Source organism: Corapipo altera, unplaced genomic scaffold (assembly GCF_003945725.1).
Source record: "Corapipo altera isolate COAL_440 unplaced genomic scaffold, ASM394572v1 58, whole genome shotgun sequence".
Classification (NCBI taxonomy): Eukaryota; Metazoa; Chordata; class Aves; order Passeriformes; family Pipridae; genus Corapipo; species Corapipo altera.
This window is the reverse complement of record NW_020884898.1, coordinates 9,530,588-9,553,062: the sequence shown is the minus strand read 5'-3', so window position 1 is coordinate 9,553,062 and position 22,475 is coordinate 9,530,588. Positions and strand designations below refer to the sequence as shown.

At 39.2% G+C, this 22,475-nt stretch overlaps 1 protein-coding gene across 3 annotated transcripts in view; it reads right to left on the bottom strand.

Moving 5' to 3' along the window:
• NRIP1 (nuclear receptor interacting protein 1) overlaps nucleotides 1-22,475 on the bottom strand; it is a 75,611-nt gene that overhangs the window by 13,557 nt on the left and 39,579 nt on the right. For 2 of the 3 annotated variants that reach the window (XM_027648662.1, XM_027648664.1), the window contains exon 3: nucleotides 10,100-10,148. The exons of the other annotated variant lie outside the window; for it this stretch is intronic. The gene's annotated coding sequence lies outside the window, so the exon portion shown is untranslated. The remainder of the gene's footprint in view (nucleotides 1-10,099; nucleotides 10,149-22,475) is intronic. 3 annotated transcript variants of the gene reach the window in all.

Here is a 22,475-nt window from a genome sequence, read left to right as displayed (position 1 = left end):
AACCAAGCATAAGTGGGGAAAATGAGACTTGTTGTCCCTAAATTATTTTGTTATTAAGCTCAATTTGTAAATCTTTGATTTCAGCAAGCAGGAAGGATGCTTTCAGAGCGGTGGTAAAAGCACTTCACAGTTGACACTTTTTGTTAAGGTTATGAGCAGCAAAACAGGTCTGATTCAACAATCCCCACCACCAAATCCACAAAGCTGCACAAATGTGCAGGTACTTCAATGGTACTTAAGCACATGCTTTAAGGGAATCAAGATTTTAAGTGCTTTGCTTTCAAAAATCCACACTTTATGTCAGAAAGCTGTGGAGATGAATGGAGCAGCTGAGACCTCTTCACAGTTTTGATTCAGGCTGTCAAGACATTTTGAAGGTTCCCTTTGCAAATGTAATTTAGAAGAAGACCGAAAAATAAAAAGCAAAAGTGATCAGACGGGGGAGCAAAACTCAGCAATAAGTGGGTGAATTATTCCATGGTTGCACTCAAAAGAATTTGGGAATCCAGAAACCATTTTCTACAGTTTATTTATTTAAATAAATCAGGCTCCTCTTCTGCAGTGGTAGGATATCACTTTGAGAAAGCAAAAATAAGCTTCTTCCCAAGCTTGGCATGTTATTCAGTCCTTCGTTAAGGTCTACTGACTAACTCCAAAAGACATTTTAAACATGGGAAGGACACCCTATCCCTTTTAAACAGCTAGGTCAGAAGAGGGCACACAGGGAATCATGTTGCAGGAGCAGCAGGAGCTCCTGCTCCTGCCAGGAATTCTGGAGGGGCTCCCAAGGCCCCGACCCCACCACAGAGCTGGTATTCCCTATCCTGAGTTAGGGCAGTTCCCTCCCAGCTGGCACGATCCCACAGAACACGGCAGCACGGCTCCCTCTATGAAACACCCCCTGGAATAATGGCAGGATTGGCAATAGCCATGGCTTCATGGTCAAATTCTACACAAGCATACGAGATGGAAAAGCCTTTTCCCTGCAGTTTTGGTAATCTGTGTAATGCAGATTACTGAGACAGTCCTGACCTGTCTTTCTTAAGAGAATTTTCAAACCACAGAGAGGGGTGTTGTTTTCTTCAGTATGGGGACAGGGTGGGAGAGGGTACGTGGAAGGGAACAGACCCAAACCAGCACAGTCAAAACCTTCTCATTATTTTAGCAGCTTAAATAGTAGGATTTTGAAGAATATTGTAGAAATCCAAATCCATAACAGTTGATGCAACAGCTCAATGAGATGCAAAATCTACCATTTTGCAAAAGTACACAAACCCTGACTAACCGAAAAGTCCCAGGTAACATAAAATTGACAGGAACACAGAACCAACAGCACAGCAAGCACAAGACACAGTTTTTCCTGTGAGAATAAGATCTGACAGACCACTGGACTGAAATGTTAGTGAACCAACAACTGAGTGGGGAAACAAAAACCCAACTGTTCTCCTGGCAGAGAGTATTTAGATTTACTTTAGCTTTTAAGGGACTGCTAAAATGTAAATGCTGATTACTGCTGTTAACAGTGGCCCCAGAGGCACATAAGGAAGGGGAAGCTGTTCCTACACATTTCATCTGGGGTGTGGAAAAGGGGATTTCAGACACCTCATCCCAGTGTCCCCCTACTCCTCAGATTTCACATGGGATTCTCCAGTCCGGGAATCTGTGACTCACCCAGACCATGCAAAACCACCTCATGACTATGAGTAGCTTTGGGATGGTATGTAATATATATCAGGGGGAATACAATATTTCCAGCATCTGCTGAAATGAGGTGTGGAAATGTCAGAGAGATTTTCATATCCACGCAGAGAGCTGCTCGGGGAGGTGGCAAGACAGGCTGCACATCACGCCAGGAGAGACGCGGATGTTGGAATGCCTCAAACTCTGTGGCAAAGCATTCTCACATGAAACCAAAATTCTGAGCAGCACTGGCTACTTACCCAACTCTGGGGAACAGATTGAGAAGAAACACCCATCCAGCCCTGAGAGATGCCTCTCCCCCAGGAGAAGCGAGCATGAGCACAAACAACAGAAACCTGAGATCGACAGTGCTCAGAGAAAAAGGTCTGTCTGCACTGCAGGGTGATGGGTACAGGAAAGAGCCAGGCAGCTCCAGTGCCAAAGTAAGCCTAGCCCAGCAGCAAGGGACCCCAAGGAGGTTGCTCCCCCAAGAAGTGGGATATTTCAACACTGAGCTGCTCTGCTGCGACTCATCCGATGCTGGTACTCAACCCATCTCAGCTGCCTCCTTCTAGAACGCAGTGCACAGTTTACAAAAGGCCACAGGTCTAAGTTTCTGCCTAAGTTACACGTCACTTGTGTTTTTGAAGCTTACTTCACAAACCTGCCAGTAAGGAGAGGAGAAAGAAAAGAAAAATTAAAAAAGGAAAAGACCCTAAACAAATCAGCCAAAACAAAAGAAAAACAAAGCCCTCCACTTACATCATAAAAAAAATCCCTCATCCAACATGACCTTAAGCCCAAGCAAACCCCCAAAACAGCTGAAGTAAGTATATGGGAAGGGGGAAATGGCGTGCAGACAATTGCCATGAAAGCTGAGTTTTTGAAAGCCTTAGTAGCAGCTCTCCAAGTTTACAAGTACACTTAAGCATCGTACACAGCTTAATCCAAATCTGGCCTGCACGTTAAAACCTCCTACTACAAAGTTCTGTAAAGTTCAGAGACAAAATGCATGTGTGGCCGTCTGTCATGCTGTGGCACTCTTCAAACAATAGCTAATGTCAGCCTACCTTAAGTATTTCTTATTCTAACAAGTAGAAGAATTGAGCATCACAGAAATAATCACTCCCAGATGCAGAAAACCCCACACTGTTCATGTAACTTACAATTCACCACAGTGTTTCATAGAAATTTCAGTCAATTCCTTAGCCAGACTCATGCACATATATTTATTCTTACCAATACTACTGAAGGAACGCTTTTATTTTGTTCTCTAATGGTACTGTAAAGGCCATCTTCGAATTCATTTCTTGATCATGATCTGCTAACACAGACACAAACTCAAATACACTCTCTGTCAACTCTTTGCTAATTGTAGTATGAGAAGGAATAGACATTCAACATACAAATGCCACCTTGTGAAGGAATCAAGTATTTGACATCTAAAACTGCCCCATGAACCACTGCTCAATCATCTTCTGAAGATAAAAAGATGATGCAGAAAGTAAAAGATGATGCAGAAAAGTTACACCCCACACTATACCCATTAAGGACAGGAGTCCAGAAATAACATGTATCACTAAATCTCAACTAACCTGGGTAAGAGTGTTGATCAATGCTCAGAAGCACAGTAAAAGCAGAAAGGCTTTTGGTTAATTGAGTCTTCTTATTCAAAAGACCAAGAGCAAAAAACACACAAAAATCTATACAAAGCCTTGCTTTCAGGATAGAGGAGTGGATAATATACAACAGGATGGACAGAGGATGCACCTTTCAAATTTCTGGTAAACCACTTGCCTATAAATAAGCAATTAAAAAGGAAAGTCACAACCAGATTCCCATTCCTTCCAACACCTACCAAAACAAATCACTGATTATGCATTTAACACTACGTCAACTCCTCAAGAATGAAATTTGATTAATACACAGAGAAGAAATCAATGTCTTCTTCTGGGCAATCATGCTTCTGAGTTATGATCGATGCACGCAGATAATGCACTTCCACACAACTCTGACCTTCTGCTTCTTAGGGGATCTAAAGACACAGGCAGTTATTGATAGCACTGCAATAAAAGTGTGTATTTCTTGGAAAAACTCTGTGTTATGTGGTTTATCATAGGACAAGTCACTTTATGTTATTTTAACCAAGAACTGGTTTCAGATGCCAAAGTGCAACAAAGCACTAAAAGAGTAATGCGCAGTATTTTATTGACAGTAGTAGTTGTGTTCCACTTGGGACCAAGCGTCTCATGGTTAAGTTATGAATGAGAACCACTTTCTAGACTTAACAGCAGAATAGGTTTCAGCTAACTGAACACAAATACACAGTAATTCCACAGCAAGGTGAAATACAGGATCACAGTCGCATAGCATTCCATTATATGTAAAACCCTCATAAATCCACCTTAGAGATCCAGATGATTTGTGCTTTAGAGTTGTTTGGTTTTTTTTAAGTGAGTGGAAGGACAATACAACTCCTATTGTAATGGGAAATTTCAGCTTACTGTGGATGATGTTTGTAAAGGTTATAGACACAGAAGAGGCTCATATAACTACAGTTAGGTGGGAAAAGAAAAATCTGCATTAGCAAGATGGTCTCTACTAGTTCAATTCAAATAAAAAATTACAGGGTTTTTTTTCCTCTCCAAAGCAGCAATAAACTCAAGTGAAATTAAAGATAAAACATAAAAACCAACCTTAGTGAAACCTTGTGAGAAGAGGTTCACAACTTCCTGTAGAGACAAAAGGACACAAGGCCCTTATCTTATCACTATGCCACAGTGTTAAACCTTATTAATATTTTACTTAGGGATTTATGTTATGAATGTTTTCAGATTAAAGTCACATAGATGTATACAGAGATGATGAGATGACCCTGAAACGTAAGGAACTGTGCTGCAACTCAGACATGAATCAAATCAGAACAATTAAAATATCAACCTAACTCAAAAGCAGTGAAAAAAGTATTCACTGTCACAAAGCCATGGCAGGAACAGTGGAGAGGGAAAAGAGGGGGCAAGGGGAAGAGTTTAACTACCCCTCAATATGAGGACATACACTTTAAAGTAATTTATCAAATTTTATGCTGATAAAGGCAATATGCATTTTAAGAAGTTAATATACCATCACAAAGTTGTGGAAAAGAAGCACTCTGTATGTTTTTCATGAATGCTGCATGAAAGAAATAACTGCAAAATAGCAAAAAAGGCTATTTGTTGTTACCACTTGTTCCATTACTGTCAAGAGAGTTGAAACAGGTGGTTATACCAAATTAAAACCTGCATAAAACAAAGCAACACAGATGCATGATTGATTTCTGAAGTTTGATTTCCTACATAAAACCACATTACCCTGAAAGAAGTATTAAAAGTAAGTCTATTACCCCATACTTGCACATAAATATTAGCTAATTTGGGACCATCTTTCCTAGTGCCTGTGAAACCAATCACCTCACTAAGCCTTTATGAAGCCACATGCCCAAAGTGTCCCTTACACCAACCAACTTCACTGCCCTGTTGGCACACATCTAAAATAAGGCCTGAGCTCAAGAACCCTGCTGAACACGTGGCACCAGTGCATCAGAGCTAACTGGCTGATTGGGAGCTCCATCTTGACCTCTACGAAACAAGGCCATCTCAGTCACCATGGAGAACAATGCTAGCAATGAACAGAACTAGTTCAGAATCTGCACATTTAAATGTACATGAAAACATGGTTCCACAGGAATTTTTGTCTGATCTAAGTGTGAAGCTGCTGCCAGAGCACGCAGCCTTATCTTGGTCTATGGATCTGCAGCCACTTGTGCCTGCCACCTTCCCAGGACTGACACAAGCATTCCAACACAAAGCTCCTACAAAGGCAAGTCAGACTAAGGATCTCTTCACTATCAAAAGAAACCCCAAAGACACTACTGAGCATCTGCTTCACAGTTCTCCATGTGGGAATGTGTGACTATGAGCGGCATGAGAAAGAACGAAGAGCAGGGACTACTCCTTTCACTGGTGAATCACACTTAAGGCCAAATGAAAGCACTGCCACTGCTGAGATTCTCAAAGAGAAAACTCCACCTCCAGGCAGGACATCGGTGCTGAATTTAGAAGAGCTCATAAGTGAGATAAAAATGCCTTTTTAAGAAGTACCTCCTAAACAGAATTACAAAAAAAAAATAATTTAAGAAGTCAAGGTATTCAAGCCCCCTGAAATCTTAAAAGATGACTCAAAATTTAATCGATCCAAATATTTGAAATTTTGGGGTTTACTGAGGTATCCCGTGAAGCATGAGTATAAATCCTATTAAAATGAACTTAGTTTGTCCATCCCTAAAATAGATTTGACATACAAACACAAACACAAGGTCAAGGTCACAGATCAGCAAGAAAGATTACAAAGAGGACTGATGTAAGAGCTGGCATTTGATCAAAGCTCCTGGATGTATTTTTTTTAGTACACTTACCAGAAATACCACTACACTACATTTTCTTCACATTGGTACATTACATGTTTTAAGTATTCCCTACCTTTAAGAGCAGTTACTCTGCCCTTATTTATTTCAACAAGAAATGTTAGGCAGTATAGCAAATAAACTAAGGAAGAATGCTTATGTTAAATGCAAAGCAAGTGGGAGACTATTTGCCATCCTTTTCACCCTGTTCAGCCATGTGCTGATATATATTAGATGACAAATCTAAAAGGAAAACTCACTGACAAATACAGGACATGACAGCAAGACCACTGCTAGAGAGTCAAGACCTCAGTTTTTAAACTTCTCGCAGTCCAAGATATTGAACTTAATATAGCAATTGTACATTTGGATGTGGACTTGCAAGTACACTGCTTGTTTATTTATCCTAATCATCTGTGTGCACTGCACATATTTCTCAATTAAAAAAAAAAAAAAAGAATTCAAGGTCTGTTCAGAAGACAATCAAACTAACCTCTTTGGTAATCAGGACAACATTTACCTCCTAGAAAGCTTCTTTAATGCTGAACGCTGAGTAAGTGAGCAGATTAAACACAGTAGCAACAGTTGAAAGACTCATTAAAACGCAGCTGCTGAAAATAGTTAGCAATGAAAGTCATTTACTGATCTATCCATCCACCCACCCACCGATACATTCTCAAAGCTTTAAACATATGCAGAAGAACATTCAGCTCACAGGTCACGTCTACCAGACGTAGCCTTCTGACACTTAAACAAGAGGAAGAAGGGGTGTCTCGGGTGACACAACATCATATGACATTCAAAGGTGCACTGCTTCCACAAAGTTTAGATGCTCATTGTACTAAGTAGTCATTTAAAGAATAGTCTGGCTTGTACTCTTAATTCTGAACCCTCACTTTCAATACAACACTGCTCTGATGTTAGTCTAGACATGACTGGGAACAGTTTATATTTAGACAGAGAGATATGTCTATAAATAGGACTGTTTGTGTTGGTATTAAAGCTTTTATTGGAACCCACTTGGGGTGACCTGTATAACTCACTTGTATGTGGGCATCTTGGACATTGCCAGTAAAACCTCTGTGCCATCACGCATCTTCCTGAATTTTGTTGCAGCTATTATTCAACATTTCTTTACTAATTTTTCTCCATTTAATTTTTGTGAAGGTATTACATTTGCAGCACTCTACCTGTGTGATTGGCTTGGCTCAGCTACTAATGAAAAGGCCTCAAATGAAAAAGACAAAAAAAAAAGTAAAGTTTTAAAAAGCTGTCTCCTTTTTGAAAATATCCTTCACAAGAATTAGACTGTCACCCTTTTAAGCTATAGTATTGCCTGAGCTACTAGGGCCAGATACAAATCACTCCTGAAGCCTGAGATGTGAGCTTCTCAGCACAATGGTATAGGTGCTTTTAACTCTGATAGTGATTCATCAGATCTTAAAACAGTCACTGGTTTAAGATCAAATTGAGTTAAGTCGTAGACCTCAGGGCAATACAATTCTGCTCTTCCTTAGTCCCTCTTTTTCTAAACCCTTTCAGCAAAATGGAAGAAAAGGGGAGATTGGTTCATTTTTTTTCAAGGAGAATTTCTATCCTTCCCTGATAAAGCTTCTCACTGCATTGAACTGTTAGAAAAGAAAAATAAAATAAATTGGGCAATGATTGCCAAAAAATAGAGGTTCATTCAACATTCAAAAATACCTACTCTGAAAATCAAATACACATGAAAAGGTGTATATAAGACATCACAACCAAACACATTTTGGAACCGTACTAGTTGATTAGCAGTACAACTACTCAACACTTTAAAGGAAGCATGTTTGGAGTCATATAGCTTATTTAAGTTCACTAATGCACAAAAGCTTAAATGTGTGAAAAAGTCTTTAATTTAGCTATGTTACAGTGTTTAGCAATATCACAGTGTACATAACTGTTCCTTCAGTATCATGGTAGGTCTCCTCTAAAGCTTACATTAGGGAGGCAATAAATAAATAAATAAAATCTTTCCTTAATCTTCATAACCAAACCTTCAATAAAACAAGTGTGCTTGTTTTTAAAAGGGGGCAACAAGAAACTGCAATGTAGGACAAGCCAATTTAGCAACAAAAATGAATATGACAGCTAGCACAAAGAGAGTACTTCTGGTCAATTCAGTAGTCAAGCAGCCTGAAACAATGGATTATCTTCAAGAACTAGATGACTGTCAATGCCAATTCTGTAAAGGTACAATGTTACTTATTTTTTTATAATAAGGAAAAAACATTGTCTATAGTTATATTTATGTGTGAAATGTCAAATGAATTTTTAATTTTTTAAAAAAATACCATATTCATGAATAGTGCAGTAGTAAGTCCTTGAACTTTGTACTTTCTTTTTACTTATTGTTTTTCCTTACAGAAGTAGATCTATGGATTTTAATAGGACAGCAAATTAATGGCAAGATTACACACACCTGCATATCTGTGCATGAGAGAGGCATCTAAATGATAAAACATATATTAAAGTTGCAGACTTTGACATGGGATAGATGGTTATCTACCATACTAAAAACCAGTAACACATCACCAGTTTAAGCATCACAACTACTAAAAGCAAAGTAGTTCACATTCAAAATTTCAATATTCTTCTATTATTAAGGACTCAGCAAAGGATTTCCAAGATATGCATGATCAGTTATTCCAGTGTTCCCATTCCTCAAGTTTTTCAACACACAGTAACCACAGCAGGTGATTTGGTTTCCCACAGGTTGGAAGTCTGATATTGACTCATTGCCATAATATAATGGGCCAGTGGAAGGCAGTGGGACGTAGGTGGTGAATTCCCCTCTGCAAATCTTGTCTCAGCTTTGAGGATGTGGGGGAACAAACAAATATCTCAAAAGTTGTGATTACAGTTTTACTCTATTCACTTTAATGTCTACTGATAGAGTATGGAGATAGTGGGGGAAACTGTCATATAACAAGTCAAGAATCCGGCAAATAAACAAGTGAAACTGCACCAAAGTAACTTAAACCATGTATCACGTAGTATAGGGTCATTATCTGATAGTTATTATCCATAACCACAACTCTATTGATTCAGCTGATCAGGCTAGGAATTATTTCCAGCTTAATCTGCCATGGTAGAGATCTGAGCATGGCTGACAGGTCACAACCTGTGTCCTCTGTGTTATATAAAGCCATCTTTCCTTGATGTAATTGGAAGAGTCATTTCCCAGCTCAATATACCATCAATAAGTAACTCTAGCATTTTCTGAATCAATATCTAGTAAGGCCTTGTCAACGACCTGCAGGTAAATTTCATTGACTGCCTCTACTCTCGCTAAACTGTAATTTTTTTTTTGTTTCTTCTATTTTTCAGTCTTTACAAGACTCTTGTCATAAAGCTAAAGAAGAATGGTTTTGTTCAAATTCTGTTGCTAAGTTTCATCAGTGATCAATACCAAAAGAACTCCACTGAATATAACATTAATGTGATTTCATTCTGAAGTAGTTCATGTACCTGCAGGATCCTACAGAACCACAAGACAACTCACAAATACCAAATAAATGCTGAAGCAAATCATACTAGAAAGGGAGATACAAGCTGAAGAGGGCAACAAAGGAAGACCAAAGGGAAAAAAAGCCCACAGAAGATCCCATAACCTATTCTTCTCAAAGAGCCTTTATGCTCTAAAAGTATACAATTTAAAATCCATTTGTTGAGAAAAGGCCAGAAGTTCTGGTGGGCAGGTGATCATGTGTTCAGCTTCCCAGGAAACTTAGCAGATTGTTAGCTTGGCACCCTAGTTAGCAAACTCAGGAGAAAGACATCAAGACTATACAGTAATGTGAAATAAACCGCCTGACTCGGAATTCTTGCTAGGGATAAGGACCAAAGCTACTGTGAATGAGACAAAGTTACCACTCCATGCCCAGGGTGAGAAAATAAACAGGTTAATAAACTTCTTCACAAGTTCAGGGCAGAAACTCATACCTTTCAAGTGTCAATGATGGATCTTTGTGAAGCTGCTTTTCATTCCTCCCTGCCAAAAATAAATACATTATAATCAGGATGCAGAAACTTATGGTGGAAAACAGTTATTTCTACTGTAACAGAAAAGTAATTTTGGTAATTCACAATCAGCTCATGAAAGAGAGTCAGTCTTACTTCTTAACAAGGTATCAACAGACTTAATTAGTATTCCCCTGAAGCTGGTTTTACTTGTGGCTGGTTTGTGACAATATGAGACCTCGACAAGTGAAACTGAGCTGAGCAAGCTGGTAAAGGTGATGTGCCAGGAGAGAGGGGATATGTCTCCTTGACCAGTTAATACTATCCACTTTGTCAAAAAAAGCTGTCATCAGGAGATTATCTTTATTCTAACACATCTGCTATCGATTTACCCACCATGACTAAAAAAAAAAAAAAAGAAAAAGAAAAGGCAAAACCCAACAAACCAAAACCAAACCAACAACACACTACACACCCTTGACACTGCATTCTGCTTTTCTAAAACCTTACTCATCTTCTCCTGCAATTATCCTTGTTACTCTCATTCACCTATTTCTACAACCCACACTTCTGTAACATTAAGGGCATCCAATGACTCTTCCACACGACACAAAACACAGCTGTTATTGTAATCTTTATCTTTGAGACGCTCTGACCATACAACCCTTTACTTCAACTTTCCAATTGTTTTTCTCTTGTTCTAGATTAAGTTTAAAATTTCTCATCTGAGTTCTACAGACATTAATAACTTTCATTTTCACTCGCATTACCTAACCACTTATTGTGTCCTTCTTCCTTACCCTTTTGTTTCCACAAACACTCGTTCTTGCTGTAACACTCAGGCACCTCTCACACAGGAAATTCCATTATGCTTCTGCACTGCTCCCCAGGCGAAGATCATCTACACTCTGGAGGCTATTTCTTCCTCCCCTCCAACAGTAAATTACCAGACCAAAAATTAATCCAAATCCACTAAAACACCTCCCTGCAAGACCACAAGCCAAAGCATAAATGATGTATGTTACTTGCCTTTCCTCACAGACGTGTTTGTTCCCTTTCCCTCATCACAGTCTACCTGAAGTTTAAAATAAATACATCTGCACCTTTGAGATGCTGACAAATTCAGCTGGACAGCAATTAAATGAAGCCCTAGGGCTACACTGGCCTCCAGAATAAGTTTTCCCTTTCTCTTACAAAAGAAAAAAATGCCCTTATTGGTTTTGAAACACAAAAGTACATGCTGCTGTAGTAATACAGTTTTCACCTGATACCTTTCTTTTGCTACATATGATTGGAAGGGAAGTAAAGAGTGATACACACTAAAAGATCAAGAGAACACAAAGATTAATGATATATGGAGAAAAGGGTACAAAAGGCCTAAAATATAATGCAGAAAGGCTAAAACATAGCATCAAAGGGCTCCCCTTCTCTTGAGCTGCTGCTTTTAAAAATCTAGTGAAAGCTCTTCACTTCCCTGGCTAACACAATGACAATATCCCCCCCCTGATGCAATCTGTTTTCACTTCAGAGGGCACAGATGCAAGACAGACCAGAGAAGGAAAGGAAATACTGCTCCTAGGAAAACTCCTTTTCAGAGTGACCAGAGTTATTTGTTTTAACCATGACAGCAAATGATGCCAAAGAAGACTCAAATAAGGAAACTTTCGAGGAGGAAGGTGAAGGCTGAGAGAGCACCTGTTCCAGGCTCTGGTTAAACATAAACCCAGAGCTCCTTCAATGAAACAAAAGAAGCTTTCTGTCTCTCAGGTGCCTTAATGAAATAACCTTTCGAGCCCAAACAGGAGACTTAAAAGTTCTCCACTTCTTTGAACATAATTTCTCCTCCTCCTTCTCAAATCAGAGAGGTTTGATTTATTGGGTCCACCTCTGAATTCTGTTTTATTGCAAATAAAACTTAACCCCTGCTTTCAAAGTCCCTTTGGTATCTCTCTACTATATCACAAATCAGAGCTTGCCTGTAGCACTTGTGAAGGTGAACAGTTTGGCTTACCAAGAATAACCTACTGGGATGCAAATTCCACTTGCCTTCCTTATATGCTGTCAGGTTTATGAGAGCAAGTGTGTCTACGCTTGACATTTGCCATAATTACTATTGTAAAATATTTTATATTCCTGTAAATTCAGACTACAACCCCAAAGCGCTTACAAACTAAGACAAGATGCAGAGATAACAAAGGAGAAAGGAGGGGTTGTCGGGCAAAAGTGTATATAAGGAGAAAGAAAAGCCTCAATGGCAGGTGAAGACAGTAAGGCTATTCAAGCTGTCTGGGACACTGCCTTGAAGTTCCAAAGAGTAAGAAAAAGAAGAGCAGATACAAGATGATGCAGGATACTGCACATGGTAAAAGGCTATAAGCAACTTGATTTATTAAAATATAAAGCCAAGAGGTGAAATTCTAGGTAGCATAATTCCTAAAATATCCGCTGTATTTCACCATTGTAGGAAGCATTTCTACTGAACTACAATAAACACTGTTACAACGGAAAATCTTCAGGGGTTTACATTATTCTTACCATGATTTTGACCAATGGAATAAGAGGAAGGATTGGAAGATATAAAACACCTTGACTCTATAATCTGTAGTTGAAAAACAGGTGGGAGGGAGGGAGGGAGGGAGAAAAAACATTAAGTTACTGCCTATCCATCACCACTCAGACCAAAAGCTCCACCTGTATAGGGAGGTGGGGGATAAGATTCCAAAATGAAAATTAATAGACCAAACCATTCTTGTAATTCACTTCTACATATAAGAAACAAAGTGTGCACTGAATGCAACTTATTTTTGTCAGCTGCTTGGTAAGACATGAATGACTACAGAACATGGAGGAACAACAGGCTCCTTTTTGCTAATACATCTGAACATAACGTATTTCTGAAAACACCTTTCTTGAGTTTTCCACAAATTCTTGTATTCCACTACAGCTACCTTACTTTAAAGCAAATGCTTTTCCAAGAGCAAGCACGATCTGTGTTACACACAGGTATCAATCACAAGAAAGGTAATAGTATTTATGACAGTTTTTCTAAAGCACATCCAAAAAACTCAGACTACTTGATAGGGATATGTAAGCACAGTCTTTGCCACTCCAAGTACTACCACTAAAACCTCTCTTGTTTAACATTTCTATTAGTTCAATTCGCAAATTTCACTATGAGCCTGATTTTTACATAGTTAAAGCTCATCCAGGCATTTTTAATTTCAAATTAGTTTGCACTCCATCATTACTAGCTGAATGCTACAAAAATCTTTGACATCATAACCTCATAAATCTAGGAGAACAGAAGAAATGCTCTTTGGGGAAAGGAACTGTTGATAAGACACTTCTTCCTCCATTGACTGTACTCTGTCAGCTGTAACTATGTGCAAGTATCCACACTTGCAAATTACACAAAACATGCATCTGAACTACCCTTCCATGAAATTATTTTCTTTGGTAAAATGATAGCCACAGGTAGAAAAGCTGAGAAAAAAAAAAAGTGTCTGAAGTTGACCAAGCATCCTGCTTTTCTTTGTTCCAACATACAATCATAATTTAAAAATTTAATAAAATAATCATCTTGATGTACTCCACCACCAAGCTGCAGAGTGTAGGCAACATCCTAACTGCAGAAAGGACTTTCATAGACTTATCCATCCACCACAAGAATCTAGAAAAGAAAATCATTAACTATTTCGGCCTTGAATGAACTACAGAATTAAATTCCATATTGCTTATACATAAGCTGAGGTCATAACAAACTCCATTCACACGCAAACAAATGACAAGTAAGAGGCATTTCAGTTTCAATCTGACATCTAAATACCTGATGTTAGATGGCTGCTGCTGTTTACAGACTGATCATAGTCATTACATTCCTTCATTGTTCACCAGGACCTCTCATTACATGCACTGTGAGCCTACTGGGCACTAACAAAATTGCAAGAAAAAAAGTGATTCCATGTTTGAACAAAACAGAACATTTTACAAACATCAATGAGCGGAATATAACCACTCTACACATGAGGAACAGTGAGGACAAGAGAAGATTAAATCAACCTGCCCAGTAACACATGAAGTCCATACCCATAGCAAATGAAGAGAGATTTTTCTAAATTCCAGTCTGACTCTTTAATTACAAGATACTCTCACTACAGTTTGTGGGTGGTTTTGGATATTTCTTTTTCCTTCACTGATGAAAAAACCCAACAGTTAGGTACCCTTAACTTGAGGAAACAATGGTGCTTACTAAAGGAGTAGGAATTGCACACTACAATAAACGCTTTTATCTTCCAAAATAAGAAAAAATACTGGCACTGCCATCACCTTTAGGTGTGGCAGTCAAGTATAGGCAATACAGGTTTTCCACTATACATGCTGAAAAAAAACAACGTTCTCTTCAAGAAAACAACTGTGTCAGTACTGAACTGAACAGATGAATGATGGCATTAGGATCAAAAATATAATTCCATCAACTTTTCCTATTTCTCAGAGATCTAACATGCTGAAGGAGCCTTATTGAGCTGGGCAAGCACTATTATATTGATTGAAGCTGGAAAGACCACTGCACAGCAGCAGCTCTTCTGATCCTCTGCCCACTTTCAGTCTCTTTCCTGACCAAGAACAACAAAGTCCTTCTTATCCTGAAGCAAGAGTCTTTCATAGTGAAATATATATAAGTGTCTGTACACATCTACGTACTTCCTTCTCAAACAGGTACATTTTTATTTCTTGCTTTAGAAAGCTGTTAAAACCTGCTTTTTAGCAGTCTGATTCAGCTCCAATACACTCACAGTTGCTCAGATGCACCAGAAAACAGGGTGTGCTTTTATCCAGGGCTACACCGGTGTAACCACAGAACTGCAGCAGTCCATGCGAGAAGGAGGGCAATGACAGAAAGGCAACTGATGCTGAAGTAGCAAGTGAATCCAGACAGATGGCTTTTTTTGCATGTGCTGAACTGCTTGGTAGTGCCCATGCTCTGGAATCCTGAATTACACCAAGCCTGACTGAGCACCCTCTCCAAAGTCGCACCAGCAACTAGAACTAAGACTGCAGAAAGGAGTTTTCTTCCCATTCAAGCAAAGCCTGATGAGTTTGTACAAACTCAAATTCTAACTTCAGAAGCTGGAAGTTTGCAAATTGACCAAACTCAATAAATAAAGAACTTAATTCCTCTACTTACTAGTGTGTAGAACCTGCAGATACCTACCACATGTACTCTTTGCCAGAGTGAGAGAAAATGGATCAAATGGCAGCCAGTGGCTTAAAACATGTAAATCTGGGAGAAGGGGAAGCATCCCAAACCTTTTAACTGCTAATAGTCAGTGCCACCTATGGTTGGTGTCAGAGAAACAAAGATTCAAACAATGAAAAAAAAGTGTTTGGACTTTTAACAAGGTTTTTCAAGTGACTTCAAGAGAACAGATTAGACAACATAGATATAATCTCTGTCTACTCTAGATCATTTATGACAATTGCACCAGGTATAATCGTGCTAATACCAAGACCAGGTCCCAATCCTCAATATGAATTTATAATGAAAACATCTTAAAAACACACTAAAAATTTTTAGCACAGCTTTCTACTTCCTTATCTTACCACACTTGCCTCCTCAAGTAAGACTGATCATGTTTTTATTAACAGCTCCACTTCAACTATTCAATCTGGCTCTGTTGTTGCAGATGCTTCGTCCAGTGGTCAGGAAAATGATGCCAGACCTTATTTCATCAGGTCTTGCAAAATCCTCCCCCATCGACCCAACAGAGTATCACCAACACACTTAATTTTCAGGGAAAGTTAACCAACACAATAGACAAAATAATTCCCTCCAGAGGTTTCCCAGCAGTCTCAGTTCAGTACACAAGGCCATTAATTACACAACTGCCTTTAGCATTAGCAGGAATCTGGTAGCGACAGCACTGCTTGAGTTCAGGCTGCCTTCAGTATCTGCACAGAAAATCTATTTACTTAGAGAAGTTATGCAACACCTCCACTTCCTCTTTTCTTTACTATGGTAGAGCTTGATAACGGAGGGAAAGGGGGTGGAGATGGGGAACAAGCATTTCACAATCTCAGGCAGGGCACAGCTACCTTTGAAAAACAGACCTAAACTGGAATTCACCTCTAAAATCTGCCCAAATTGATGAGAACACTCAAGCACCAACTTTTACTTAAGACTTAAGTATTTCCAGAGGAAAAGTGGTTACACAGTTAACCAATGCTGGAATCAACTGCATGCCTCCAATATAAGTAAGAATGGTTTTTAAAATCTGATTTATTTGGTTGGGGGGGTTGTGTTTTGTTGTGGGGTTTTTTCCCTCATTTGGTGTCTTTTCTACCACCCCACCCACAATATAGCACTCTGCCCAAGGCCAAATTGTATTCCAAAAATCTTATCAAGATTTTAATGTTATCAGCCATTTTCATTCAGTAAAGTCGGCAGTAAAAAGTTTTAACAAACTGCAAACATCCTTTTATTTTCCACTGCAGGGAGGAGAAGGAAAACCAGGAAAATCTCATGCTACTCAAGCTGACATATTTCATGGCACTAAGAAAATCATGATATCAAAAACACAAACTTATCAGTCCTCTTTTAACTATGACTTGAAGAGTCTACCTCATATCTCTATCGATAGACTGAGAATTGACAAAAAAACGCCAACAACAACAAAAAAAAAACCCAAAACAAAACAAACAATAAAACACCCACCAAAACAAAACCCCCACAAACTCTCAGAACTGGTTCTTCCAACAGAGGAATCATAAGAAGTCCCAAAGCAGTCATGGCAATCTTGACTGGTAAAATGTTTTCAAGGACTTGAATTTAATCACATCATTCTTTTCCTCTAATCATTTATCTAAAGTCATAACTTGAATTATTTATGAACAAAAGTTAATTGCATTGAAATGCAATATTGCCCCGTATTTATCTAACACCTTCAGAACTCAACTTCCTGCCACTAACTGGTTAAAATCTACAAAAAGTCAATTCAGAATGTGAGGTAAGATTTAACCATTTCTGCAATACTGCTGCAATTAACTTTCAGAACCTTGTTAACTGGCAAAGTCCCTGGATCTTGAGATCTGCTGTGTAAATCATGCAACCGTTTTTACCAACTTATCATTACAATATGTGTTTATGTTTTGGGGTTTTTTTAAGCAATTCAGGGGGAAGAATAACTCACAAAACATTTGCTTTGAATAAATAAGTTTTGACTAATGAGTTGCAATTAGAGCAAGGAGCCACTACCTGAATCCAAACAGTCACATCACAGAGCCTCCCTAACTGGGGTTCTTCAAAATTTTCTTAGCTGTCAAAGGATCTCGAAGATCAACGACTTGCATGCATAAGGCTGTATCCACACACTCTTTGCAAGGTGCAAAATGTAAGCTCAGGGGTACACTCATATAAATACACCGCACATCTATAAAGTGTTAATCTTAAGTCAGCAGGGCCACACGACAGAAGTAACTATTACAGTGTGCACAACTGCTGCTCAGCATACAGCGTTTTCCAAGTCCCTCACTTCCTTAAAGCAACTCATTTACTTGTCACCTGCCAGGACAAAGAGTAGAGAGAGGATTTCACAAATACCTCTGTGGCTTGTGCGTGGTGATAACGCACCAGGAAAGATGGATTTTCATTTTCTCATCAAGTTATTAGATTAGGTTTACACGCAGATCTGAATGCCCAGGAGGAGTCTGCCACCTGTCCTAAACTTAATTAGTCAGGAATGTCTGCATGACAAGAGCAGATACTTCAGATGTTTCCCAGTGACCACAAGCAAACATCCAAATAATCACCAACTCAATTTCAGTGATGCTAAGAACGAAGCACTAAGCACAGCTCTCTGTGAAACAGCCTGAATTTTATTAATGGAGTGCTTCATACTTCCCATCAAACACAGGACTGACATCAGCTGAGCATCTATAAAACCAGAGAATCAACTATGTCAAGTTTGTAACTGGGTGAAGAAAATGAAGAGTACTAGGTTTCTCATTAAAAGATAGGCGCATATTTACACATTACTAGAAGGGGTGGTGGTGGTGTGTATGACAGATGTGAAGACTCAAATCCTGTAAGACTTCTCCTCACCTTTGTTCTTGTTCTGTTTATCATAGCAGTGCATCTAAGATTTGCAGGTTTTTATACCTCCTCTCACATACCCACTCCCCCCACACACGTAGGACCAGTGCAGCAGATTAAAAACTAGGAAAAACCAACACATTTTCATTTAAAGAGGCACACACATCCATGTTCAAGTATATTTCACATTTACCATCTTGCTAAAAGCTACACCAAAACCCCCTTAAAACATGAATTAGAATTTTATCTGTGCAGGTACAAAGTAACTACTGACATTGAAGTGAGTTACTGAATATAACAGAGAATTCAGTTAATCATCTCCTTACGTTGCCATTGGCACATAAATTTGTCTCATTAGCAGGGGCTACTTAGTTCGCCGTAGTAAACAAAGCTGCCGATACGACAGCCTCGCACACTTTTCATTCATTCACATATTTTTCTTTACTTAAGACTTCTAGCATGTGCCACAGAAGAGCCGAATGTTAAACATTCCTGGAGTGTCACAATATGTAATACAATAAAACAGATTACAACCATACCTTTCTTTCACAGCAGTGGTGCCAAGCACAGGTACACTGTAGCAATCAATTTGTTCTGCAGACAGTAAGGCTTTCATAGAATACTAATGCAAAATCTCTTTTCTTTCTCCTTTGACTTGACTCCCCAATGCCTGGGTCCCGACCAATACAAGGAGGAGGGCAGAATGTCTTCTGCTGAGATAACCACAACTACTAATCAAGTATACGTGTACAAGGGCACAGGATTAAACCTCCACCGGGCTTGACTCGGGCACTGAGAGCAGCTAAACACATGCACAGCAAGGTCAGAATTAAACACATACACACGCACACACGCACGCGCATCTACTTGAGTGAACTAATTTATCACACTTTACCACTGACGGCTTTTTACCTCGGGGGAGTAAAATTACATCCTGGTGAACTGACGAGGTTCAGACACAACAGCTTCCCACAACAAATCAGATCTCTTGGAAAAGGGAACTGGGCTCTTAGGTGAATGTTCCTCTCCTGGCTTCAGAGAAACTCTGCGCACGCTGTGCGTGTCTGTACGTGCAGGCAAGTGTTTGTGCACATGTGTGTGCATGTGTGTGCACACACACGTGTGTGACACATCACTAGGCACTGGCTAAACCAGAACGACAGCAGTGAAGTTCAAAAACAGGCAATAACTCCTTTTCAGAGAGTTCTCTTTTTGATTATCTTTACCTCTTAACATAATCAATCTATCAAGTCTAATTACTCCAGAAGAAAGCATTTTATTATTGTCTAACATAGCAAATGTCAAACAAGCTGTTCATTTACCTTGAAGTTTATTAGCATAGAAATGCAAAACAAAGATGCTCTCAAAACATTGTCACTTGTATTCATAACATTTTTGAAAACCCACTTAGCAGGTTTTTATTGCCTGGCATAGCTGGATACTGTATTAGTTCTTAAAACAGGCAAGGTTTTATCTTAACTGTATCACCCTTGAGCTAATACAAGACTTCTTTAAAACATCCAATTTACATTTAGTTTTTCTCTTTTGTTCTCTTTAAATAAAGACTTCTCCCACATTCCAGTCAGCTCTACATATGTGGATACATGTGTTTTCATAAAGGTTCATACACGTGCCTTTCAAATAGGAGTGAAAAGTGAAATACTGAAATTTCAAAGCAGGGATTTCCCCCCCTCCTAAAGTTCTGCCCTGTCATGCATCCTTCATGGTACTTTCCCTGCAGTACAGGCAGATGTACATTTTCCCAAAAACACTGAGATGAACACTATAAATTATCATCGACGGGGTTTTAACCACACTGCTTTTGCACACGATCTGCATTGAGAAGAAAACACTGCATCAATGCTCCCCCAAAATAACATCTGGCACTTTACCTACAAAAAATTAGCGAAATATTTTTGAAATACCAGTGGCTTCACAGAGACACCAGGAAAAAGCAGCGTTAATCAATACTGATGAGTTTGTCCTTGACATACTGACCGTGTCATCGGGCTATTGTCATGTGATATCATGTCATTTCCCCACCTGGCTCATGACCTTGTCCTTTAAATGACCCAAAGCTTCCCTCAAGTAGCAGGAGGCCCCTCCCCGCTGCCTCAGCAAGGTCGAACGGGTCAGCGTGTCCTCATCTATAATCCACCACCATTTGTCAGCAGGGAGGCTGGAGGAGGCAGGCTTGCTACAAGGGGAGAATGCCCAATTAGGCAGCTGTCACACAAAGCATAGGCTGCAAAATTATCCCCTGTCAAAAGAAAGAGCAGCTGCGGGTGCCAATTACAGCAACCTTTCAACCCTTTAGGTACTGGAAACTACACAGAAGTAAATGAAGTACAATTAGTGATAACAAATCGATGAATTAGGACAGTAAATTAGAAATTACTAGCAGGTGAGCTTAGGTCTCCCATAATATTAAGGGCACAGCACACCCCAGGCAAGGGCAGGAGCATACAGATTTCACAGAGCACATCAGTTTTGTCTTATCTGTGTCTTTCTTGTGTGGAGCCTGTTTTCCTCTGTCGTCGTCTTCTCACAAGCCTTGCCTGAGCCAGACAGCACAGGGAAAGGGAAAAAAAAGCAACCCAAAGAGGGAAAAAAGTTGTAATACCAGATCTTCCCTCTTTATCCTGGCAAACGCAGTTTCCTCCTTTCTCAGAAGGAGGTCCTCAGAGCCAGCACAATCTCTCGAGTAAGCACACTCCATCTGACATTTGCTGCACCTCATACTCCAGTTGAACAGTATTTACCCCAGAAATAACAAATGAAACAAGAACCAAAACAATCAGAAGTAATAAACTCCCAGTAAGTTTTATGCCATTTATACTTGAAACATTTAAATCTGTGTTAAGTGCTACACTTTTGACTACAGGGGGAAGTACAGGGGGAATTTCTCCACGTTTCAGTTCTCTGATGGATCGTGCAGTGATATCTGTGAGCACACACACAGAGCCCCAAGTTTGCTGACAAAGTTTCTATTCAATGATTTCTTTTTTTTCCCCCCTCTCTTTGGTGAACAATTCCCAAGTATTTCTTTTAACCTCCCTACTCTGTCAAGCAGACAACCTCAAAAGTTACTGTGTGCTGGTACCAAAAGGAAAGTCCTACAGACCACAGTAAATCCAGCTTCTCCTCCTGTGTGTAAGGTCAGGGGTGCCCAGGTGAGCATTGCCCACAGATAACTGGGGCTCTGCACGTGCAAGGCAACCACGGAAGGGTGATCACCTGTCATTTACAGAGTAAGCAGACTAGAAAACAGAAAAGGGAAAAAAATAGGAGGGCAAGATTAAATGTATGGATAATTAACATACAGCCACATCAAACCATGGCTGAAAACAGTGATACCAACTCCCTTCATATTTAGGTGCTTTGAGGCAAAGAGACAAATAAATCTGAGGAACAAAATTCAAATTCCAAGATGCCCCTCTTTCCAGCCAGCTCGCAGTCATTTCAAACTAACTGAGGTTGCCATTTCTTGTCAATTTTCTGCTTTCATTCCCCATTCCCTATTCTACCATAATGTTCTTATGCCTTGCAGCCACACTGAGCACTGAGGACAGGAGTCCAGATTTCTCCCAGAGGTAGTTCTGAAGAATACCTGTTCACTTGCACTGTCATTCATACGTGTACTCTCACATGCCTATATACATATTTATGCTAACACATTCATCAAAATATGAGATGGAGTAGAAATTAAGGCACTCATCTCCAACAAGAAATTTCCTATGGCTATCGCTTGATCTCTAGCCAGGGAGTATTTCAATATTTAATAAAAAAAAACAAAACCAAAAACAAATCTTGCTTTTGTAATTCTGATAAGAGAGAGCATAATAGAACACTAACTATAAACAGATGTAAAAATGCTCATTTAACAGTAGTTGCAATAATGCTCATCAAGTCTGACATTTTTCTTTGAGTAGCATATGGAAACTGTAGAGTACTGAAAGAGTTAATGTGTTTAGAATTCAGTTTCCATCATACTTGGGTGACTATCTCTTTAAATAATTTAAATCCTCTCCATCAACTACAAAGCTGTTTTGAAGCCATTTAGCTTTGTTCTTTACATGTGTTCTAATTAAGAAATGACCTTGTCATCACACACACCAGAAATCCTGGATTATTTCCTGCAGCAAAAATCTACGAAGCCAAAAAAATAAAGCCAAAAAGAAAAAAAAAAAACAAAACACTTCTTCCTTTAGTGAGGAACTGAGGAAGTAGTTGGTTGGCTGAATGCTGAAGCAGTTTCACTGCATAATT